Source organism: Protopterus annectens, chromosome 4.part0 (assembly GCF_019279795.1).
Source record: "Protopterus annectens isolate FY-2018-M chromosome 4.part0, PAN1.0, whole genome shotgun sequence".
Taxonomy (NCBI): domain Eukaryota; kingdom Metazoa; phylum Chordata; order Ceratodontiformes; family Protopteridae; genus Protopterus; species Protopterus annectens.
In genome coordinates this window covers 1,332,021,928-1,332,039,279 of record NC_056733.1, presented here as the reverse complement: position 1 = coordinate 1,332,039,279, position 17,352 = coordinate 1,332,021,928, and the positions used below count along the sequence as shown (strand labels likewise).

General features: G+C 43.3%; 1 protein-coding gene across 1 annotated transcript in view; it reads left to right on the top strand.

Moving 5' to 3' along the window:
- Positions 1 to 17,352, top strand: part of RAD50 (RAD50 double strand break repair protein) — a gene marked incomplete in the record, with an annotated part of 1,663,481 nt that overhangs the window by 296,356 nt on the left and 1,349,773 nt on the right.

Below are 17,352 nucleotides of genomic sequence, written 5' to 3'. Positions count from 1 at the left end.
CATGTTTTTTGCTTCAGACATAATGACAACCGAATACACAAAGATTTTGGATGTATGCTGCTTTTCACCCTTGTTGAAATCCACCCTTAATTGCTAAAGAATGTAATGCATGTTGACAACATCATGTGTCTTAATTGTCATGTGTCCCACTTGTGGTATTTAAATATAAAGGGTTATATAAAATTCTAAAGCTAACACTTCTAGACACATAATTTCACTTATAACTTGCAGTACGTTGTACATTTTGTTGCAAAGGTAATGTAACTGTTGTATGTTGAATTTCTGAAAGTCATCTCATTATTCTCGGTAGAGTTTTTTTATTTCTTCTGGTTGATCATTTCAGATACTTAAAAAACAGTTTAAAGGAGAGATAAATAATAGTATTATCTCTTTTTGATGGCACAGAGTATCTGTGGTTTTATATATTCAGTTTTATTTGCACTATGAAAGAAAAAGAAAATTAATATAAAGGCATTAACGTTATGTACCTTCAAACCACAACAGCTCACAGCTCCAAATCAGGTGAGACAAAAGGTGTTGCAAATAAATGCCAAACTTTATTATTTTACTTTATTGTCTCACCTGATTTGGAGCTGTGAGCTGTTGTGGTTTGAAAGTTCTGAAGTTTCAATTTGTGGTGGTGTTGATTTACATTATGTACACTGTGAAGTTAAAACATAAAATGATCGATTTTGAAAGCCAGACCACTGATCCTGTATTAATTTTGTTCATTAACTATCAGAAAAACTGTTTTAATTTTCTTTCACATGCAGACTGCCTGGTAGAATGTCACATATGTTAAGTTTCACCTGTATCACTGTGGAGAAGTCACACTTGTTGCTCCTAAATAAAAATATTGAATAACATATTAATAACTTATTTTCATGTGCTTATTTCCTTTCCCAACATAAACATTCATACTACTGAAAAGTCATATGAGTGAATGCTTAACTGAGATCAAGAGATAGCATTGGTCACTCATTGCCTCCCTCATTCTAAGACTCACCACTTTGAGGTCAGCTCAGACCGTGGACAGGTAAATTATTAAAGTATTTCAACTTGTTTCATGCACATGCTGACCATTGCAAAGCCATTCTGATGATAAGTTTTCCTGCATAGATTGCCTCCTTACCCCCTGAAATAATAACTACTTTATGACTAGGTACACCTATGGCGTTTGTAATAGTGAGAAAAATTTACCAATATTAACGTATTTCACCATTTTTTGCACAAAGACAGAAATGCAAATGCATGCATACTGCTCATGACAAACCAGATTGGCCTGTTGCTTTCACACATGGATTATCTCCCAACCTCCAAAAATAATAACTTCTTACAAGGTATATTTATTGTGTTTGACAGTGATAAGTGAGAGATTATTGCCATAGTATGTTTTAGCTTCTTAAGCAAAGAAGCGCATGCAGTCACACCCAGGTCAAAGCAGGAACGATACTAGGCAAAAGGTTATGTGGACCTTAAAATACCTAACCATATTGACCTTTATGTGGGTGTACTTGGCTTTTGTCACACCTTTTGAGCACTTAATGTTGCTCACCTCCCAAACTGAGCAGAGCCAGGCATTTTAATGTTACTTTGTAAAAAATGAAAACTCTTTCATTTGTCCAGGGTGAAGAGGGTTGCCACACATAAAGGAAGAGGAGTACAGTCTATGAACTGGCATGCTACTCTAAAACCTCACTACCCTCCCAGTATTAATGACATGTTGGCTTTAATACCTCCAGAAGAAACTGTAGGATGCCAGCCATTTGTTCAAGGAAAATCACATTGATCACAATCTCCTGTAATGTGAAACTGGGATAGTAGCAGTGAAATAAATACATTTTCACAATGCTGATCGCTGCAGTAACACACAGAACAGACTTTATGTTGAAAACAAAACAAATAACCTTATTCCTTACAAAAATGTTGTTCATTTAACAAACGTTATATTATGAAAGCCGTGTAAGAAACAAATTATTTACAAATACAGTGAGCAGACAATGGGAGTCAAAACACTTATTCTACACCCCTGTCCCAAAATATCAATTCTAGTCTGTGGGTGGTTCTTTCATATGGAACATTAACATGGTCAAATATACATCATTTTAGCCATGTGAAACATTGTCTTGGAAATATACAAGTACTACGTATAAACAGCGAGATCTTCAATCATCACATAATCCACACATGCTGTTACTTGTTTAGAGCAGGAATGTGGAGATCCAAATGCCCCAGTGTTCAATGGAGTGAGTTTCAGATGAGTTTCCTGTGCATTTTGTTTTCATATACACTGCAATAACATCCCAAAAGGGCTGAAAATCAGAAACATGCTTATGCTAGATCCTGACTTTAGAATCTGTCTCCTGATTACAAGAGTTTCCATTCTGGTGTTCTGAATGACTTGTTACAGAAGTCATTTCTGAAACATCAGCAGTAAACACTTTGTAAGGAGTTTCATCAATTGACTCTGGCTGCCCTGTTGGACCAAATTCACAGGCTTCTGAAACTCTTGCAGCAATGGTGGCCTTGGAAATCTGTACCTGGCCTGCATGCTTCACCTGGCTGCAGGATGAATTGCCTCCCCAAAGAATAACCCACTCTCTGTCTTGTTATGCTTTTGACTGTGATAAAGTGAAAAGAAAATTCTGGTCACAGTGATGTATTTGAATGCATGTGCTCACCCGTACACGCACATGCACACACACCACACCCACACACACCACACCCACACATACCACACCCACAGATACCACACACATACCACACACCACACATCACACACACACACACACACCACACTATATCTGACAAGTCTACATTCCTTTCATTTCATACAGTGTTGATCCCCTGAGTAACTCTTTCTGACTAGATACACTTCTTATGTTTGACTATGATCAACAAGAAAGAAATTCTGGCCACAGTGATTTCTTTAAATTTGTAAATTTGTTACATACTCACTGCCCCTGGCAGTGTAGACTTAACAATATATTTCCATTGCCTTCCTCACAGACTAACTCCCCATTTCCCAGTAATAACCTTTTTCTAACTGAGTATATCTGTAATGTTTGACTTTAATCAAGTGAAAGAAACTCTTGTCACAGTAATATAGCTAATATTTGTTCATACATACACACACACACACACACACACACACACACACACACACACACACTAATAATATGCAGTCATGCACTTGACATATTGTAAAGTTGTTTAAATCGTTTGTGCTTTGCTTTGCTCATTATAAATTATAAGCAATGTTAATTTAAATTGGTGTATTAGAGTATGGCAGTCAGTGTCATTAAGGAAGTTGTGACCTGGCTGAAGTAGTAACCGAATAGGTGTTAAATTAATTACTGAGCTATTAGAAAGGACTATAGAAAGCCAACAGCAGAGGGCATTAACTTTTGCTAAGGGGAACTGGCAGAGCAACAGCTCTGGGGTGGAGATTGTGTAAGGGATGGAGATAGAGAAAGACACTCTGCTCCGAGGAGAAGTCCTGCTGTACCAGTTGGCTTTAGAGGATATGATGATGACCTTTTTTATCTGGGAGATGACTCCACACAGTCTGCATCAAAGGTTCCTACCACGGGCCCAGTCTTTGCAAAGGTGCATTGGGGCTGATGATGGACTCTCCTTAGCACCAGTGGCTTTGGAACCAGTTATTTTTCTGCAGCTACCCAAGAGGCCTGAGGTTGTCTATGCCAGCATTACTTTGTCACCTAGGTCAACCCTTAACCCCTTTGGTCCACTGTGCCTAAAACTTACTCATTAACGTTGGCCTCAGTCTTGGCAATGAGTGCTGTCTGTGTCAAGGGGTCAGGTCCAATCCTTGTATTGTTGTGGCCCTTGGATTTGGTGGTCTCCACACTGGTAACTTCAGTAACATGAGTGAAACTTTGGTTATTTTGGAGTTGGGGAAAGACATACATCACATTGGCCCCATGTGGTCATATCACCCATTTTGGTGCCTTTAGTTATCACAGTTCCTTCCAACTGGACCAATGACTGGAATGTTCATTGGTACCCAGAAGATCCAAGGGCAACTCCTCTTAGGACTATTCAGATCATTTCTCCCTGAGGGTAGTCAAAAAGAGAGCATACAAGTGAAAGTACTTGAGCATCTTGACAAGGGAGAAGCTTCCTAACCCCTTCCAGAAGATTCCATATTTTTGGAAATCCTAGAAATGCTGCAACAGTGGAGATTTTAGTTCACCAACCCCACCTTTTCTGTGAAAGTTCCTCCAAGAAGTGTTCCAAGCCATCCCATCAACAAATTGAGTAGTCGCAAACCCCATCCCCATCCCCCCTGACAAGGTAGTGGACCTACTTGCCAGTGTGTGGAAGGAACCCAATATTGCTTAACCTGTTTCACAGAAGCCAGGCAGAATTCTACAGGGTGTTAAGAACAGGCCGTATTAGAGCAAGGGACTACTTTTTGACCCCATTTTGGTCTCGGCTGCTAGAAGAAGAGACACCCTTAAACATGCTCAAGCTATATTCATCCCATGGATAAAGAGTTGAGAATGATGTCTTGCTTAGGGAAATGAGTTTATGCATCAAGTACTTTTGTAATGTACTGCTTGAATTTAATCAATGTGTATGATTAGATTTCAAAAGGAGCTGATTGACAAAGACTGTAGAGTCCCTCAGGCAGTTGACACTTGGAGGTACTCAAAAGCAGTTGGAGTCACTGGTGTCACCCAAGAATACCATAGTCTGACTGAAACTGTGATTGCTTCATAATGCCACAGACAGAGCAGAAGGAGCAACTAGACTGAGTATAGTGACGAGAAAGTATGCGTAGCTGAGATTGTCCAGATCACTTCAATTTTGCCAATGCCCTGACATCCTGCTCAGACCAACTGTTAAAGCATGGAGAGAAAAAAGCACACTGGCATTCAAGGATAAAGCCCTAACTACAGTCCAAGTGATCCAGATTCAATTTGCAGCTTGGATGTCTGAGAAACTGGCAGGGAAAGGTGTGCCTGCTCATCCAAGGGGAGGACATTTGCCTTGACATTTCCTGTGAGGAGGAAGGGTCATAGAGGGGAGTACCCTTTGGATATAAACAAGTGAATACGGAGAAGAAACCGAGGGCTAGGTCATAAATGAAAAAATCCTCTAGTGTAAGCAGTCAATGGCACAACTCTTCTCAGGATGCACTTAGGTTCTGTGTCAGCCCCTAACTTACAATGGAGATAGTCCGGAAGATGTAGGAGTAGCTGGAAGACCCAGTGATCGAGAGTGGCACTACAGTAAACCAGAAAGAATGAAGCTGAAGGGGAACCAAAAAAAGTTAAAGCATGGTTGCTAGAATGTGAGCAGGAAGGCAAGACACTTATGGCTGTCGGGCTTTTGTTTTTTCATCCCTACAAAGGTCTTTCACTAAGAACCAAAAGGGAGCAAAGAGCCCAAGGTTTCACAAATTCAAGTTGTCCCAGTATGACGGAGGAAACTGATCTGCTGAGTACACAGTGAGTTCTCCAGTGGCTGTCACTCCAGAGGGCAGAGATGGTTTGCAGTACCAGGGATTTCTCCAACATTTCTCTGGAGAGGAGGCAGCAGAACTCTTAAGGGCAGCCTTGCCATCTTTGGTGGCAGTCTGGTCGAATTTCCTTGTATCCACAAAAAGGTTGTCCTTAATTCAGGACAGTTGAGTCAGAGAAATTATATCCAGAGGCTACTCAGTACTATTTTTACATACTCTACCGTGCTTTCCTTTGTCTCTCCCAGACATCCCACTTCATCCAAAAAAAAAAAAAAAAAAAAAAAAAAAACTCCTTTAATGAAAACTCTAGCTCAGCTGCATTTTCCTTGCAGTTTTTACTGAACAGTTTCTCATCATGACCTTTTTACCCTTTACTTTGGACCTCGTCAATAAAGGAAGCCTCATAAGAGGCAGCAAACCTGTTTAAAAAAATCCAGTATGTCCCACCAGACCAAAAGGGATCTGGGTTTTACTCAAGGGTCTTCTTGGTGCCCAAGAACAGAAAGGACCTCAAGCCTATATGTGAGTGTGGGCACACCATCCTCTATACATGTTTAGGGGTGTTGGGAGCAAAGTCCCCTAACAAAAGTACATGAAAGGTATATCAGCAATTTTTGGAATTCACTGTTTTTGTTAGAGTTTAATTTTGAAAGTGTCTGAATCTGCAGATGTTCTTCGTGTTTCACTGTTGCAGTCATTACATTTAGGTAATCCTGGTTGGCAGGTTGCCCACAGCCGGCCTTAATTCCAAAGTCCTGGGTCCTGCGTCAGCTGCTGTCGCCCCTTCCCTGACGTCAGGGGTATAAAAGATGCGGCTGACGCCATTTTCTTTAGTCTTTCTTGCCGCGCTGTGCCCGAAGCAGAAGCAGTTCGCAAGTGCCGGTCGACCGACTCCTGCGATTTCCGTGTTCGAGTTTCAGATCCGAAGTCTTCTATAAAGCTAAGTACCCCATTGGGGAAACTTTTTTCTTGCTCCAGACCGATGTCAGAAAAAGTAAATAATTGTATTTCTTATGGGAAGCAAATACCTCATAAGGATTTTCATTCTTACTGTATTCCTTGCCTAGGCCCTGATCACAATGTTTCTGGTTGTCAGTTTTGTGCTAGATTTAACCAACGCACTATTAAGCATCGGTATGATTTTGATTTAAACCATTTTGGACGCTGGTTTAATTATCCAGAAATGTTGTCGGATAGCCATCCGACTACCAGAGTTCACAAAAAACGCAAAGAAAAGGAAAGAGATAGACAACCAAGGCCCAAAACCGATGACGAAGCTTCTCCTAAGCCAGTCGCCGGTTCGCCGGTCCTCAGTGAGGTGCTTTCGCAGCCCCTGACGCCCACTACTTAGTCACAGGCCGCTACCGACTCCCACGTGGAGTCGGCCATGCCGTTGGAAACTCAAGGTAGTGGAGCCTCGGATATTATCCCTTCAGATGGGTCCAGAGCAGCTGAGCAGGCACCTGCTTCTGAGGGTGTATTCAGACCTAAACATCTTTGCATCAAACCAACTTCAGCTTCAAAGGCAAAGACTAAATCACCTTCCAAAGCAAAGAAACAAACTCAAGAGCCACGTGATCAGGCCTCTATGCCCAAAAAACAGATACTCAAAATGGCCGAAGACTTGATTACCTTGATCAGGGGTTCCCATCCCCCTCCTGATAAGAGGCCTAGGCAAGAGACAGACTATGAATCTTCTGATCAGGTTTCCATTTCTTCTGATCAGGAATATTCTCTTCCCCCCCTATGAGGATTCTGATGCTGAAGAATCTATACCTTCAGCTTCTCTTCCAGAGGGCTATTCCTTTGGGGAAACCTTACATACCATGAGGGAGCATTTCCACTGGGAGAGCTAAGATTTTTCAGAATCTAAAAAGAGGCTCAGGGATTTCCTTTTACTACCTCAACACAAGCCACTAGCCATCCCACCTGTGTTAGACATTGTAGATGATGTTTTCGGAGTCTAGTCTTACCCCTGACGCCTTACCTCCAGCTCCTGTTAAGCCTGACAGATATTACAGGGCTCATGACTCTCATAAATTCCTTTTTAAAAACCCTGCTGCAGACCCAGAAACTATTTCTCAGGGTCCCAAAGGAGTTAAGGCTTCTGCTGCAAAAAAACCCTACCCCCTCTGACAGAGTTTCTAGGGCACTGGATATATGGGGAAAAAAGGTTTACACATCTGCTACCTTGGCTATAAGGGCCTTAAACTGTCAGTTTCATATGCTCAAATATCAGCAACATGTTATGGCATTGCTTAAACAGAAAATGTTGTTGAACTCTGAATGTGCAGAAAACAAGGAAATGCAGGATTTATTGCATGCAGCTGAACAAGTTGGAAAGCATACTTTGCAATGTGGTTTTGATTCTTTAGAGGCCTCCTGCAGGGCCGCAGTTACAGGTTCTGTAATTAGGAGGCATGCTTGGTTGAAGGAACAAAATCTGCCTGATCATGTTAAAGTTAAATTATTAGATTCACCTTTACATCATGATACTTTGTTTGGTGTTAAGGCAGAAGAGGTGTTAAAGAAAATGGAGGACAAAGCTAAATCTTTGCAAACGGTCAAAGATTTTTTACAAGTACGGCCACCTAGGTTTAGTAGACACTGGCCAACAAAGAATTGGTCCTTTCCTGTGTCAGACAGACCTCAAAGGGGCAGAACCAGACGCCTTAGAGGCAGATCCTAGGCGCAAGGTTCATTCCGCTCAAAACAATGGGGGGCTTCTACCTCCAAAGTTGGAGCAGACAAATCACAACCATTCAGGAAACAGTCCCAATGACTTCCCCCTGCCTGCACCAAGCACTTATCTCCTGGCAGCACCCTTAGGGGGAAAATTTGCACTTTTTTCTCAAAATTGGCACATTATAACCCAGGACAAGTGAGTCTAAATATTGTGTCACAGGGCTACAAGTTCCTTTTCCATACCCTGCCAAAGGCAAACGGCTGACCAGATCTGCCAAGAAATCAATGGGCAGAGGCACAAAAACAAGTCTCATCCCTCATGGACATGGGGGCCATTCAACTAGTACCAGAGCAAGAGCAGGGGCAAGGATTTTACTGAAGACTGTTCTTGGTACCCAGAAAGGACAAGGCCTGGAGGCCAATACTGGACCTATCTATTTTGAACACATTCCTGGATATACCAAAATTCAAGATGTTGACTTTGCAGAAGCTTCTGCCCATGCTGGGCAAGAACGCTTGGCTTGTGACTTTAGACCTAAAAGAGGCATACCTGCATGTCCCTGTCAGACAAACATGCAGAAGATACCTCAGATTCAAAGCTGGCTCAATGCATTACCAATTCTCTGCACTGCCCTTTGGCTTATCTACTGCGCCCAGGGTCTTTACAAAGTGCCTGGCACCAGTAATTACGTTCTGCAGACAAAGAGGAATACAAATATATCCTTATTTGGATGACTGTCTAATTCAAGCAGAGAACAAGGACATTCTTCTACAGCATCTGGCATTTGTGAAAAGACTTCTAACATGCCTAGGGTACACAGTCAACGAAAAGAAATCAAAACTAGTACCCTCTCAAGAGATAATATTCTTGGGTGCAAGCTTAAATACAACTGCCCAGATGGCTTATCTCATGCCAGACAGACAAAGGCAACTGACTACTTATTTCAAAATGTTGGCAACAAAGGCCCAGTTATCTGCAAGAAAAATTCTGCAGGCTTTGGGCTTCATGGCATCCTGCATCCTACTAATTCCATATGCAAGACTGCATATGAGGAAACTTCAGTGGTACCTTAAAAGTGTTTGGACTCAACATTGCCACAGCCTGGAAACTATGATTACTCTCATTCCCTGCCTGCAGCAGGAGTTTCGATGGTGGGCAAAGGCTTGTCACCAAAACAAGGGACAGCCATTCACATTACCCCCCAGCCAGGCAAACACTAACAACGGATGCATCAGATTATGCCTGGGGGGCCCACATGGCAGGAAAATGCATTCAGGGCACATGGACCTCAAACCAAATGCATCTACATATCAATCAAAAAGAGATGCTAGCAGTTCAAAATGCCCTGACAGCCTTCAAGGACCTACTTCATCCAGGACAACTACTGATAAAGACAGACAACACCACGGTCATGTGGTATATAAACAAGCAGGGGGGCATACATTCTTACCCCCTTTGCAGACTAGCCATGACTTTTTGGGACACAGCATTGACTTACCAAGTACATCTGCATGCACAATTCTTGCCAGGAAGGAAAAATACTCTGGCAGATGAACTAAGCAGAAACCTCATGGATCCCCATGAGTGGCACCTGGATCCACAAGTCTTCAGCATGATAACAAGGAAATGGGGATGCCCAGATATAGATCTATTTGCCTCCCCTCACAACTACCAACTGAAAAGATTCTGCACAAGGATTTATCTCAGACAAGCATGAAAAACGGACGCCCTGTCTTTCAGCTGGAAAAACCTATCAGTATACGCATTTTCCCCTCTGCCTCTCCTCCCCAAGGTACTCCTAAAGGTCAGACAGGAGAAGCCAAGGATGATTCTGATTGCCCCAGACTGGCCCCACCAGCACTGGTATCCAATACTAAGGAGCTTGTCTCAATACCTAACTTGGACGTTACCTCAGATACCTCATCTGCTGTCCCAGCAAAACAATCAGATCCTGCACAGCCAACTCAGAATTTTAAACCTGGCAGCATGGCGGATAATGTAGTCATACAAAACACACCTCTCAGCAAAGCTGTGATGGATGTCATTTTGGAGGCGAGAAGACCTAGTACTGGAAAATCTTACGCTGGAAAATGGAAGAGATTCTGTGCTTGGAATCAGGCACAAGGAACTGATACAGCTGTGCCAAATATTCCTCAGATTTTGCAATACTTAACTGAGATGCTGGACAAAGGTCTATCTTTTTCATCTATTAAAATTCATGCCTCTGCCATTTCGGCTCATTACAATACAGAGCCACCAATCTTTTCTCATCCCTTACTAAAACAGTACCTCAGAGGAGCCAAAAATTTAAGGCCTCCAAGGAGATCACCAGTGCCTGCATGGGACCTCAACTATGTCTTGGAAAAACTCACCCTGCCTCCTTTTGAGCCAGCGGCTATGGTTGATATAAAGTTTTTATCTTGGAAAACAGCGTTGCTCCTAGCAATAACTTCTGCAAGACGAGATGTTCTTCATCTCACATTGCTGCAGTCCTTACACTTGGGTAGTCCGCTGTCCTCGGTCGGCCCGAATATCAAAGTATAAGGCTGACGTCGGTCAAGGCGCATTTGACTGACATCAGGACGTCAGGGTACAAATGCGCATGACCGACGTCATATCCTCAGTCTTTTTTGCCGCATGGTCCGATGCAGAAGCAGCGTTGCAAGTGCCGGTTGGCGTTCTGAAATTGTTCGATTTCGGAGTTTCAGACCGAGTCAAAGTTGGCTAAGTACCCCGTTGGGGAATATTTTAGTTTTTTCTTGCCTCAGTGGTTTACCGGATGTCAGAAAAAGTGAATAATTGTATTTCTTGTGGGAAACAGATACCGCATAGAGACTACCATACTTTGTGTATTCCTTGTTTAGGGCCTGAGCACGACGTTGTTTGGTGTCGCTCTTGTGCTAGATTCAATAAGCGCACTATAAAGAGAAGATTAGATTGTGCCAGGTTAGTCTTCGGGAAGCGGTGCAATTATAAAATGCCGCCGGATGCTCCGACGCCGCTTCTTCAAGAAGCGCAAGGACAAAGCAGTTAAGCCTAGGCTAGAAGAACCGTCCTCGGACGCCGGTTCTTTAGAGGTGTCGGTGGAGCCGGTGGTTCCACCGGAGGTTTCTTTGGGATCCCAGGGAGAGACTTTGTTATTGCAGGATGTGGCCTCTCAGGAGGCAGGTCAGGCTGATGGGGCTTCTCAGGTTACTATACTCCCTCCCTGCCTAGGGTGGTTAGGCCCTCTCCTTCTGTTTCCAAGGCTTCTCCCAGAGGCAGGCCAGGTTTAGCTTCAGTTGGTGTCACCCCTAGTTCTTCAGGAACTGTGCCCAAGAAGCATATGCTTAAAATGGCAGAAGATTTGATTACTTTGATTAGGGTTCTTTGCCCCTCCTGATAAGAGACCTAGGGTGGAGCCTGAGCTAGGGAGTTTTGAGCAGGCTTCGGATGTTTCAGAGTCTTCGGCTGAAGACTTGCAGGAGTACTCTCCTTATTCTGATTCTGATGTGGATGATTCTACTCCTTCTGCTTCTCCTCCTGAGGATTTTTCTTTTCAGAAACTCTTCATTCCATGAGGGAGCATTTTAAGTGGGAAGGTCAGGACTTCTCTGATTCCAGGAAAAGGCTTAGGGAATTTTTGTTTTTACCCCAGCATAGGCCTTTGGCTATAACTCCTGTTTTGGATGTAGTGGAAGATGTTTTTACAGAGGCTTCTCTTAATCCTGATTCTTTGCCTCCTGCTCCTGTTAAACCGGATAGGTATTACAGGGTGCCTGAAGCTCATAAGTATCTTTTAAGAGTCCTAGGGCAGACCCAGAAACTGTTAGCCAGGGGCCTAAAGGTGTTAAGGCTTCTGTTGTCAAGAATCCGGTTCCTGCAGATAAAGAGGCCAGGGCCTTGGATAGATGGGGAAAGAAAGTTTATACTTCTTCCACTCTAGCTATGAGGGCTTTGAATTGCCAGTTTCACATGTTGAAATACCAAAACTATCTCCTTTCACAATTGAAGTCTAAGGTTGATGCTCTGGCGGAAGGTATTGATTGTAAAGAGTTGCAAGATTTAGTACATGTTTCTGAACAGGTGGGTAAGCATTCTTTGCAATGTGGTTTTGATGCTGTACAGGCCTCCCCTAGGGTGGCTGCCACTGGGTCAGTTCTTCGCAGGCACGCCTGGCTGAGGGATCAAAATTTATCTGACCATGTTAAAACAAGGATTTTAGATGCTCCTTTACAATCTGATGTGTTGTTTGGTTCTCCTGTTGAGGCAGTTTTAAAGAAAATGGAAGACCAGGCTAAGTCTATGCAGACTGTTAAAGATTTTTTGCAGGTTCAACCTCCAAAGTTTAGTAGAAATTGGCCTACTAAGGGGTGGTCGTATCCTTCTTATGATTCCCAGTCTAGGGGTAGATCTAGACGTAGTAGGGGCAGAGCTCAGGGCTCTTTCAGGCCTAGAACAGGGAGTTCTCCTGCACAGTCTTCAGGTGAGGGCAGGGGTCAGTCCTTTCGTAAACAGACCCAATGACCTACCTTTTCAGCTGCCAGAGCCTTCTCGTCTGGCAGCACCTTTGGGAGGAAGGTTGGCACTTTTCAAAGAAAATTGGAGTTTAATTACCCAAGACAGATGGGTATTGGATATCATACACCACGGTTACAGGTTTTATTTCCATACCTTGCCTCCTTTCAAAGGCATGCCAGACGTTCCTCCTCAACAAAGAATAGAGGCTCACAAGCAAATTTCTCTGTTACTCCAAATAGGGGCCATACAGCCGGTCCCTATGCCAGAAGTGGGCCTAGGATTTTATTCTCGCCTGTTCCTAGTACCAAAGAAGGGGAACACGTGGAGACCAATTTTGGATTTATCTATCCTCAACACTTATCTGGACATTCCCAAGTTCAAAATGTTGACGTTACAGCAGCTTTTACCTCTGCTGGGCAAAGATCATTGGATGGTAACTTTGGATCTCAAGGAGGCTTACCTTCATGTTCCTATCAGACTAAGTTGCAGGAAGTATCTGCGTTTTCGAGCTGGGACTTTTCACTATCAGTTCTCTGCATTGCCCTTTGGCTTATCTACTGCGCTCAGAGTGTTCACGAAAGTTCTGGCTCCAGTGATAGCTTTCTTCAGGCTAAAAGGAATTCAGATCTATCCTTATTTGGACGATTGCCTGATTCTGGCTCAAGGAAGGGACGAGCTTCTTCATCATTTGGAATATGTGATAGCAGTGCTAAGATGCCTGGGGTATTCTGTGAACGAAATAAAGTCCAGTCTAGTACCCTCTCAGGACATGTGCTTTCTGGGTGTAAGACTGAATACAGCATCCCAGATGGCCTTTTTGACCCCGGGCAAACAAGAGAATCTTTCCCTTTACTTCCATCAACTATCTCATCAGTCTGGGCTGACTGCAAGGACAGTCCTTCAAGCCTTAGGGTTCATGGCATCTTGTATTCTGGTGCTTCCCAATGCCAAACTGCATATGAGGAAGCTACAATGGTATCTCAAAAATGTATGGACACAGCACTGCCAGGATCTGGACACTGTCATTCAAATAATACCTTGCATTCAAAAGGAATTTTTGTGGTGGGCTCAGGAATGTCACCTAAACAAGGGACTCTCTGTGACCCGGCCAGAGGCGAGTCAGATTTTAACGACAGATGCCTCAGACAAAGCTTGGGGAGCTCATCTAAATGGAAAGTGGATACAAGACAAGTGGCCTGCCAGACTACAACATCTACATATCAACTTGAAGGAGATGTTAGCAGTCCAGTTTGCATTAATAGCTTTCAAGGATTTACTTCTTCCAGGGCAGGTGTTGATTCTAACAGACAACACAACTGTCATGTGGTACATCAACAAGCAAGGGGAACACATTCTTATCCTCTATGCAGGCAAGCAATGATTTTGTGGGAGACTGCTCTCAGTTTACAGCTCAATCTTCAGGCAAGGTTTCTGCCGCGAGCACAGAACTCCTTAGCAGATGTGTTGAGCAGACGAATTATGGATCCCCACGAGTGGAAATTGGATCCTCATGTATTTCAGAAATTGACAGTGTCATGGGGAACTCCAGACATAGATCTGTTCGCTTCTCCACTAAACCACCAGCTGCCAAAGTTTTGCACAAAAAGGTTTCATCCCACAGCTTGGAAAGTGGATGCTCTTTCCTTCAGTTGGAGCAATCTTCATGTGTATGCCTTTCCGCCTCTGCCTCTCCTCCCAAAGGTACTACTAAAGGCCAGACAAGACAAGCCAAGGATGATTTTGATAGCTCCAGATTGGCCTCGACAGCATTGGTACCCATTACTGAGAAACCTGGTATGGAAGCCTCCATGGCCTTTGCCTTCGATTCCACACCTATTGTCTCAGGAGGACAGTCATTTGCTCAATGTCAAGCTTCACTCTCTGCACCTAACAGCCTGGCATATTCTGTTCTGAACCATAGTGGGCCTCCACTTCCACAGCAAGTTTTGAATGTTATTTTGGAAGCTAGAAGGCCTAGTACAAGGAAAGTGTACGCAGATAAATGGAAGAGATTTTTATTTTGGAGTACAGCAAAGGATTTTGATGTTTCTGAGCCTAATTTAAGTGTGGCTCTTCAATATCTTACTGAGTTACTGGACAAAGGTTTGTCCTTCTCTTCTATTAAGGTTCATGCTGCAGCAATTTCGCTCACTATGATTGTGACCCACCATTGTTTTCTCATCCTTTGTTCAAGCAATTTCTTAGAGGGCAAAGAATATAAGACCCCCACGAAGAGCTCCTACTCCTGCTTGGGATCTCAATTTTGTGTTGGAGAAACTCACTCTACAACCTTTTGAGCCTGCAGCTACTACTGAATTAAAGTTTTATCATGGAAGACTGCTTTTTGTTGGCTATTACCTCTGCAAGAAGGGTTTCTGAGTTGCAGGCCCTTATGGCGGTTGAGCCTTTCTTAATTTTCCATAAGGATAGGGTATCTTTACGTACTAATCCTTCCTTTATGCCTAAAGTGGTTTCTAGTGTGGCTTTAAACCAAACTATTCATTTGCCTACTTTTCATGCAAATCCCCAAAATAAAGGGGAAAAGATTTTGCACACTTTAGATGTACACAGGCAGTTGCGATATTATTTGGACAGAACTAAAGGGTTCAGGCAGTCTCAGCAGTTATTTGTTTATTTTGCTTTGAGTTCTCAGGGCAAGCCTGTGTCAAAACAAACTATTTCTAAGTGGATTGGGGTTTGCATTGCTTTCTGTTATTCCCATCATGGCAAGGAGATTCCAGCTGGGATTAGGCCTCATTCCACTAGGGCTACTGCCACTTGACAGCTTTTGAGGGGGTGGCAACTAAGGATATTTTGGAGGCAGCTACTTGGAGTTCAGTGCATACTTTTTCTAGGCATTATCACCTACCACTTTACTCTAAATCCAGGGCTGGTTTTGCCACTGCTGTTTTGCAGGGCATTTTGGCAGCTCCTGCTTCCTTATAGTTTGGCCATCCTCTCTTACCTCTGCTTTGGGATTCTACCCAAGTGTAAGGACTGCAGCAATGTGAGATGAAGAACGTAGTACAGTTTTGTACCTACCATAAATGTAGATGTTCGAAGATCCACATTGCTGCAGTCCAATTTACCCTCCCTCCTTCCCCTCTGTAGTTAGAGGCGGTTGTGTGGGTTGGGTTGTCAATATGAGGTATATTGTATATATTGTATATATTGTACATATTTTTAGTGCTAGGATGGTTGGTTGTTTGTTTGCTGTCTTTTGTTTTTGACCTTTATTTTTAGGGTCTTCTGACATCTGGGGCAAGAAAAGACTGAGGATATGACGTCGGTCATGCGCATTTGTACCCTGACGTCCTGATGTCAGTCAAATGCGCCTTGACCGACGTCAGCCTTATACTTTGATATTCGGGCCGACCGAGGACAGCGGACTACCCAAGTGTAAGGACTGCAGCAATGTGGATCTTCGAACATCTACATTTATGGTAGGTACAAAACTGTACTTTTCAGAGCTTCAGGCACTCATGGCTGTGGAACCTTTTCTCATTTTTTATCCAGACAGGGCCTCTCTGAGGACAAACCCAACTTTTATACCTAAGGTGGTGTCCAGTGTGGCTCTTAACCAAACTATTCATCTGCCAACCTTTTATCCAAATCCACAGAAGAAGGGGGAGAGAATTCTGTATTCTTTGGACGTGCACAGACAGCTTAGATTCTACTTGGACAGAACCAAAGTTTTCAGAAAGACAGAACAGTTACTAGTGGCATATGCTGCAAGATCACAAGGAAAGGCTATTTCAAAGTGGATAGGCCACTGCATTCGTTTCTGCTACTTACACCATGGCAAGCCAGTGCCTAAGGGCATTAGGCCACATTCAACCAGAGCTGCAGCCACTTAAGCAGCCTTTCTCAGGGGAGTACCTACCAAGGACATTTTAGAGGTTGCTACTTGGAGTTCAGTGCACACCTTTACAAAGCACTATCATCTGCCACTCTACTCTAAATCCAGGGCAGGCTTTGCCACTGCAGTTCTGCAGGGCCTCATAACCGCTCCTAATGCTGTTTAGCTCCAGCCTCCCATCCATAGCTTTGGGACTCTACCCAAATGTAATGACTGCAGTAGTGAAACACGAAGAACATAGTACAGTTGTGTACACTTACCATAAATGTAGATGTTCAAGTGTATTCATTGTTGCAGTCCAGGTTACCCACCCACCATCCCCCTTTTCTTCTGATGGAACATATCTTTCCTTCTCTGATTTATACAACCTATGTGGTGTATTTGCTTGTAGATGAAGGTAAAGTTTATATTGGTGCATGTATTTATATGTATATAAATTTTGGCTACCCTTTTAGGGGGCACCTGACATTTGGGGCAAGAAAAACTAAAGAAAATGGCATAGGCCGCATCTTTTATACACCTGACAACCTGACGTCAGGGAAGGGGCGACAGCAGCCGATGCAGGACCCAGGACTTTGGAATTCAGGCTGACTGAGGGCAACCTGCCAGCAGGATTGCCCAAATGTAATGACTGCAACAATGAATACACTCGAACATCTACATTTATGGTAAGTGTACACAACTATACTTTGTGTCCCACTTCCAACAGGGAGCTGCAGAGTTATATAGTTTATTGTAACTTCTAGCATGTACACTTTGTTTTCATAAGGGTACTTCAAGATTTCAGGTTTCCCTGCTCTGTGCTGTAGGCTAGAT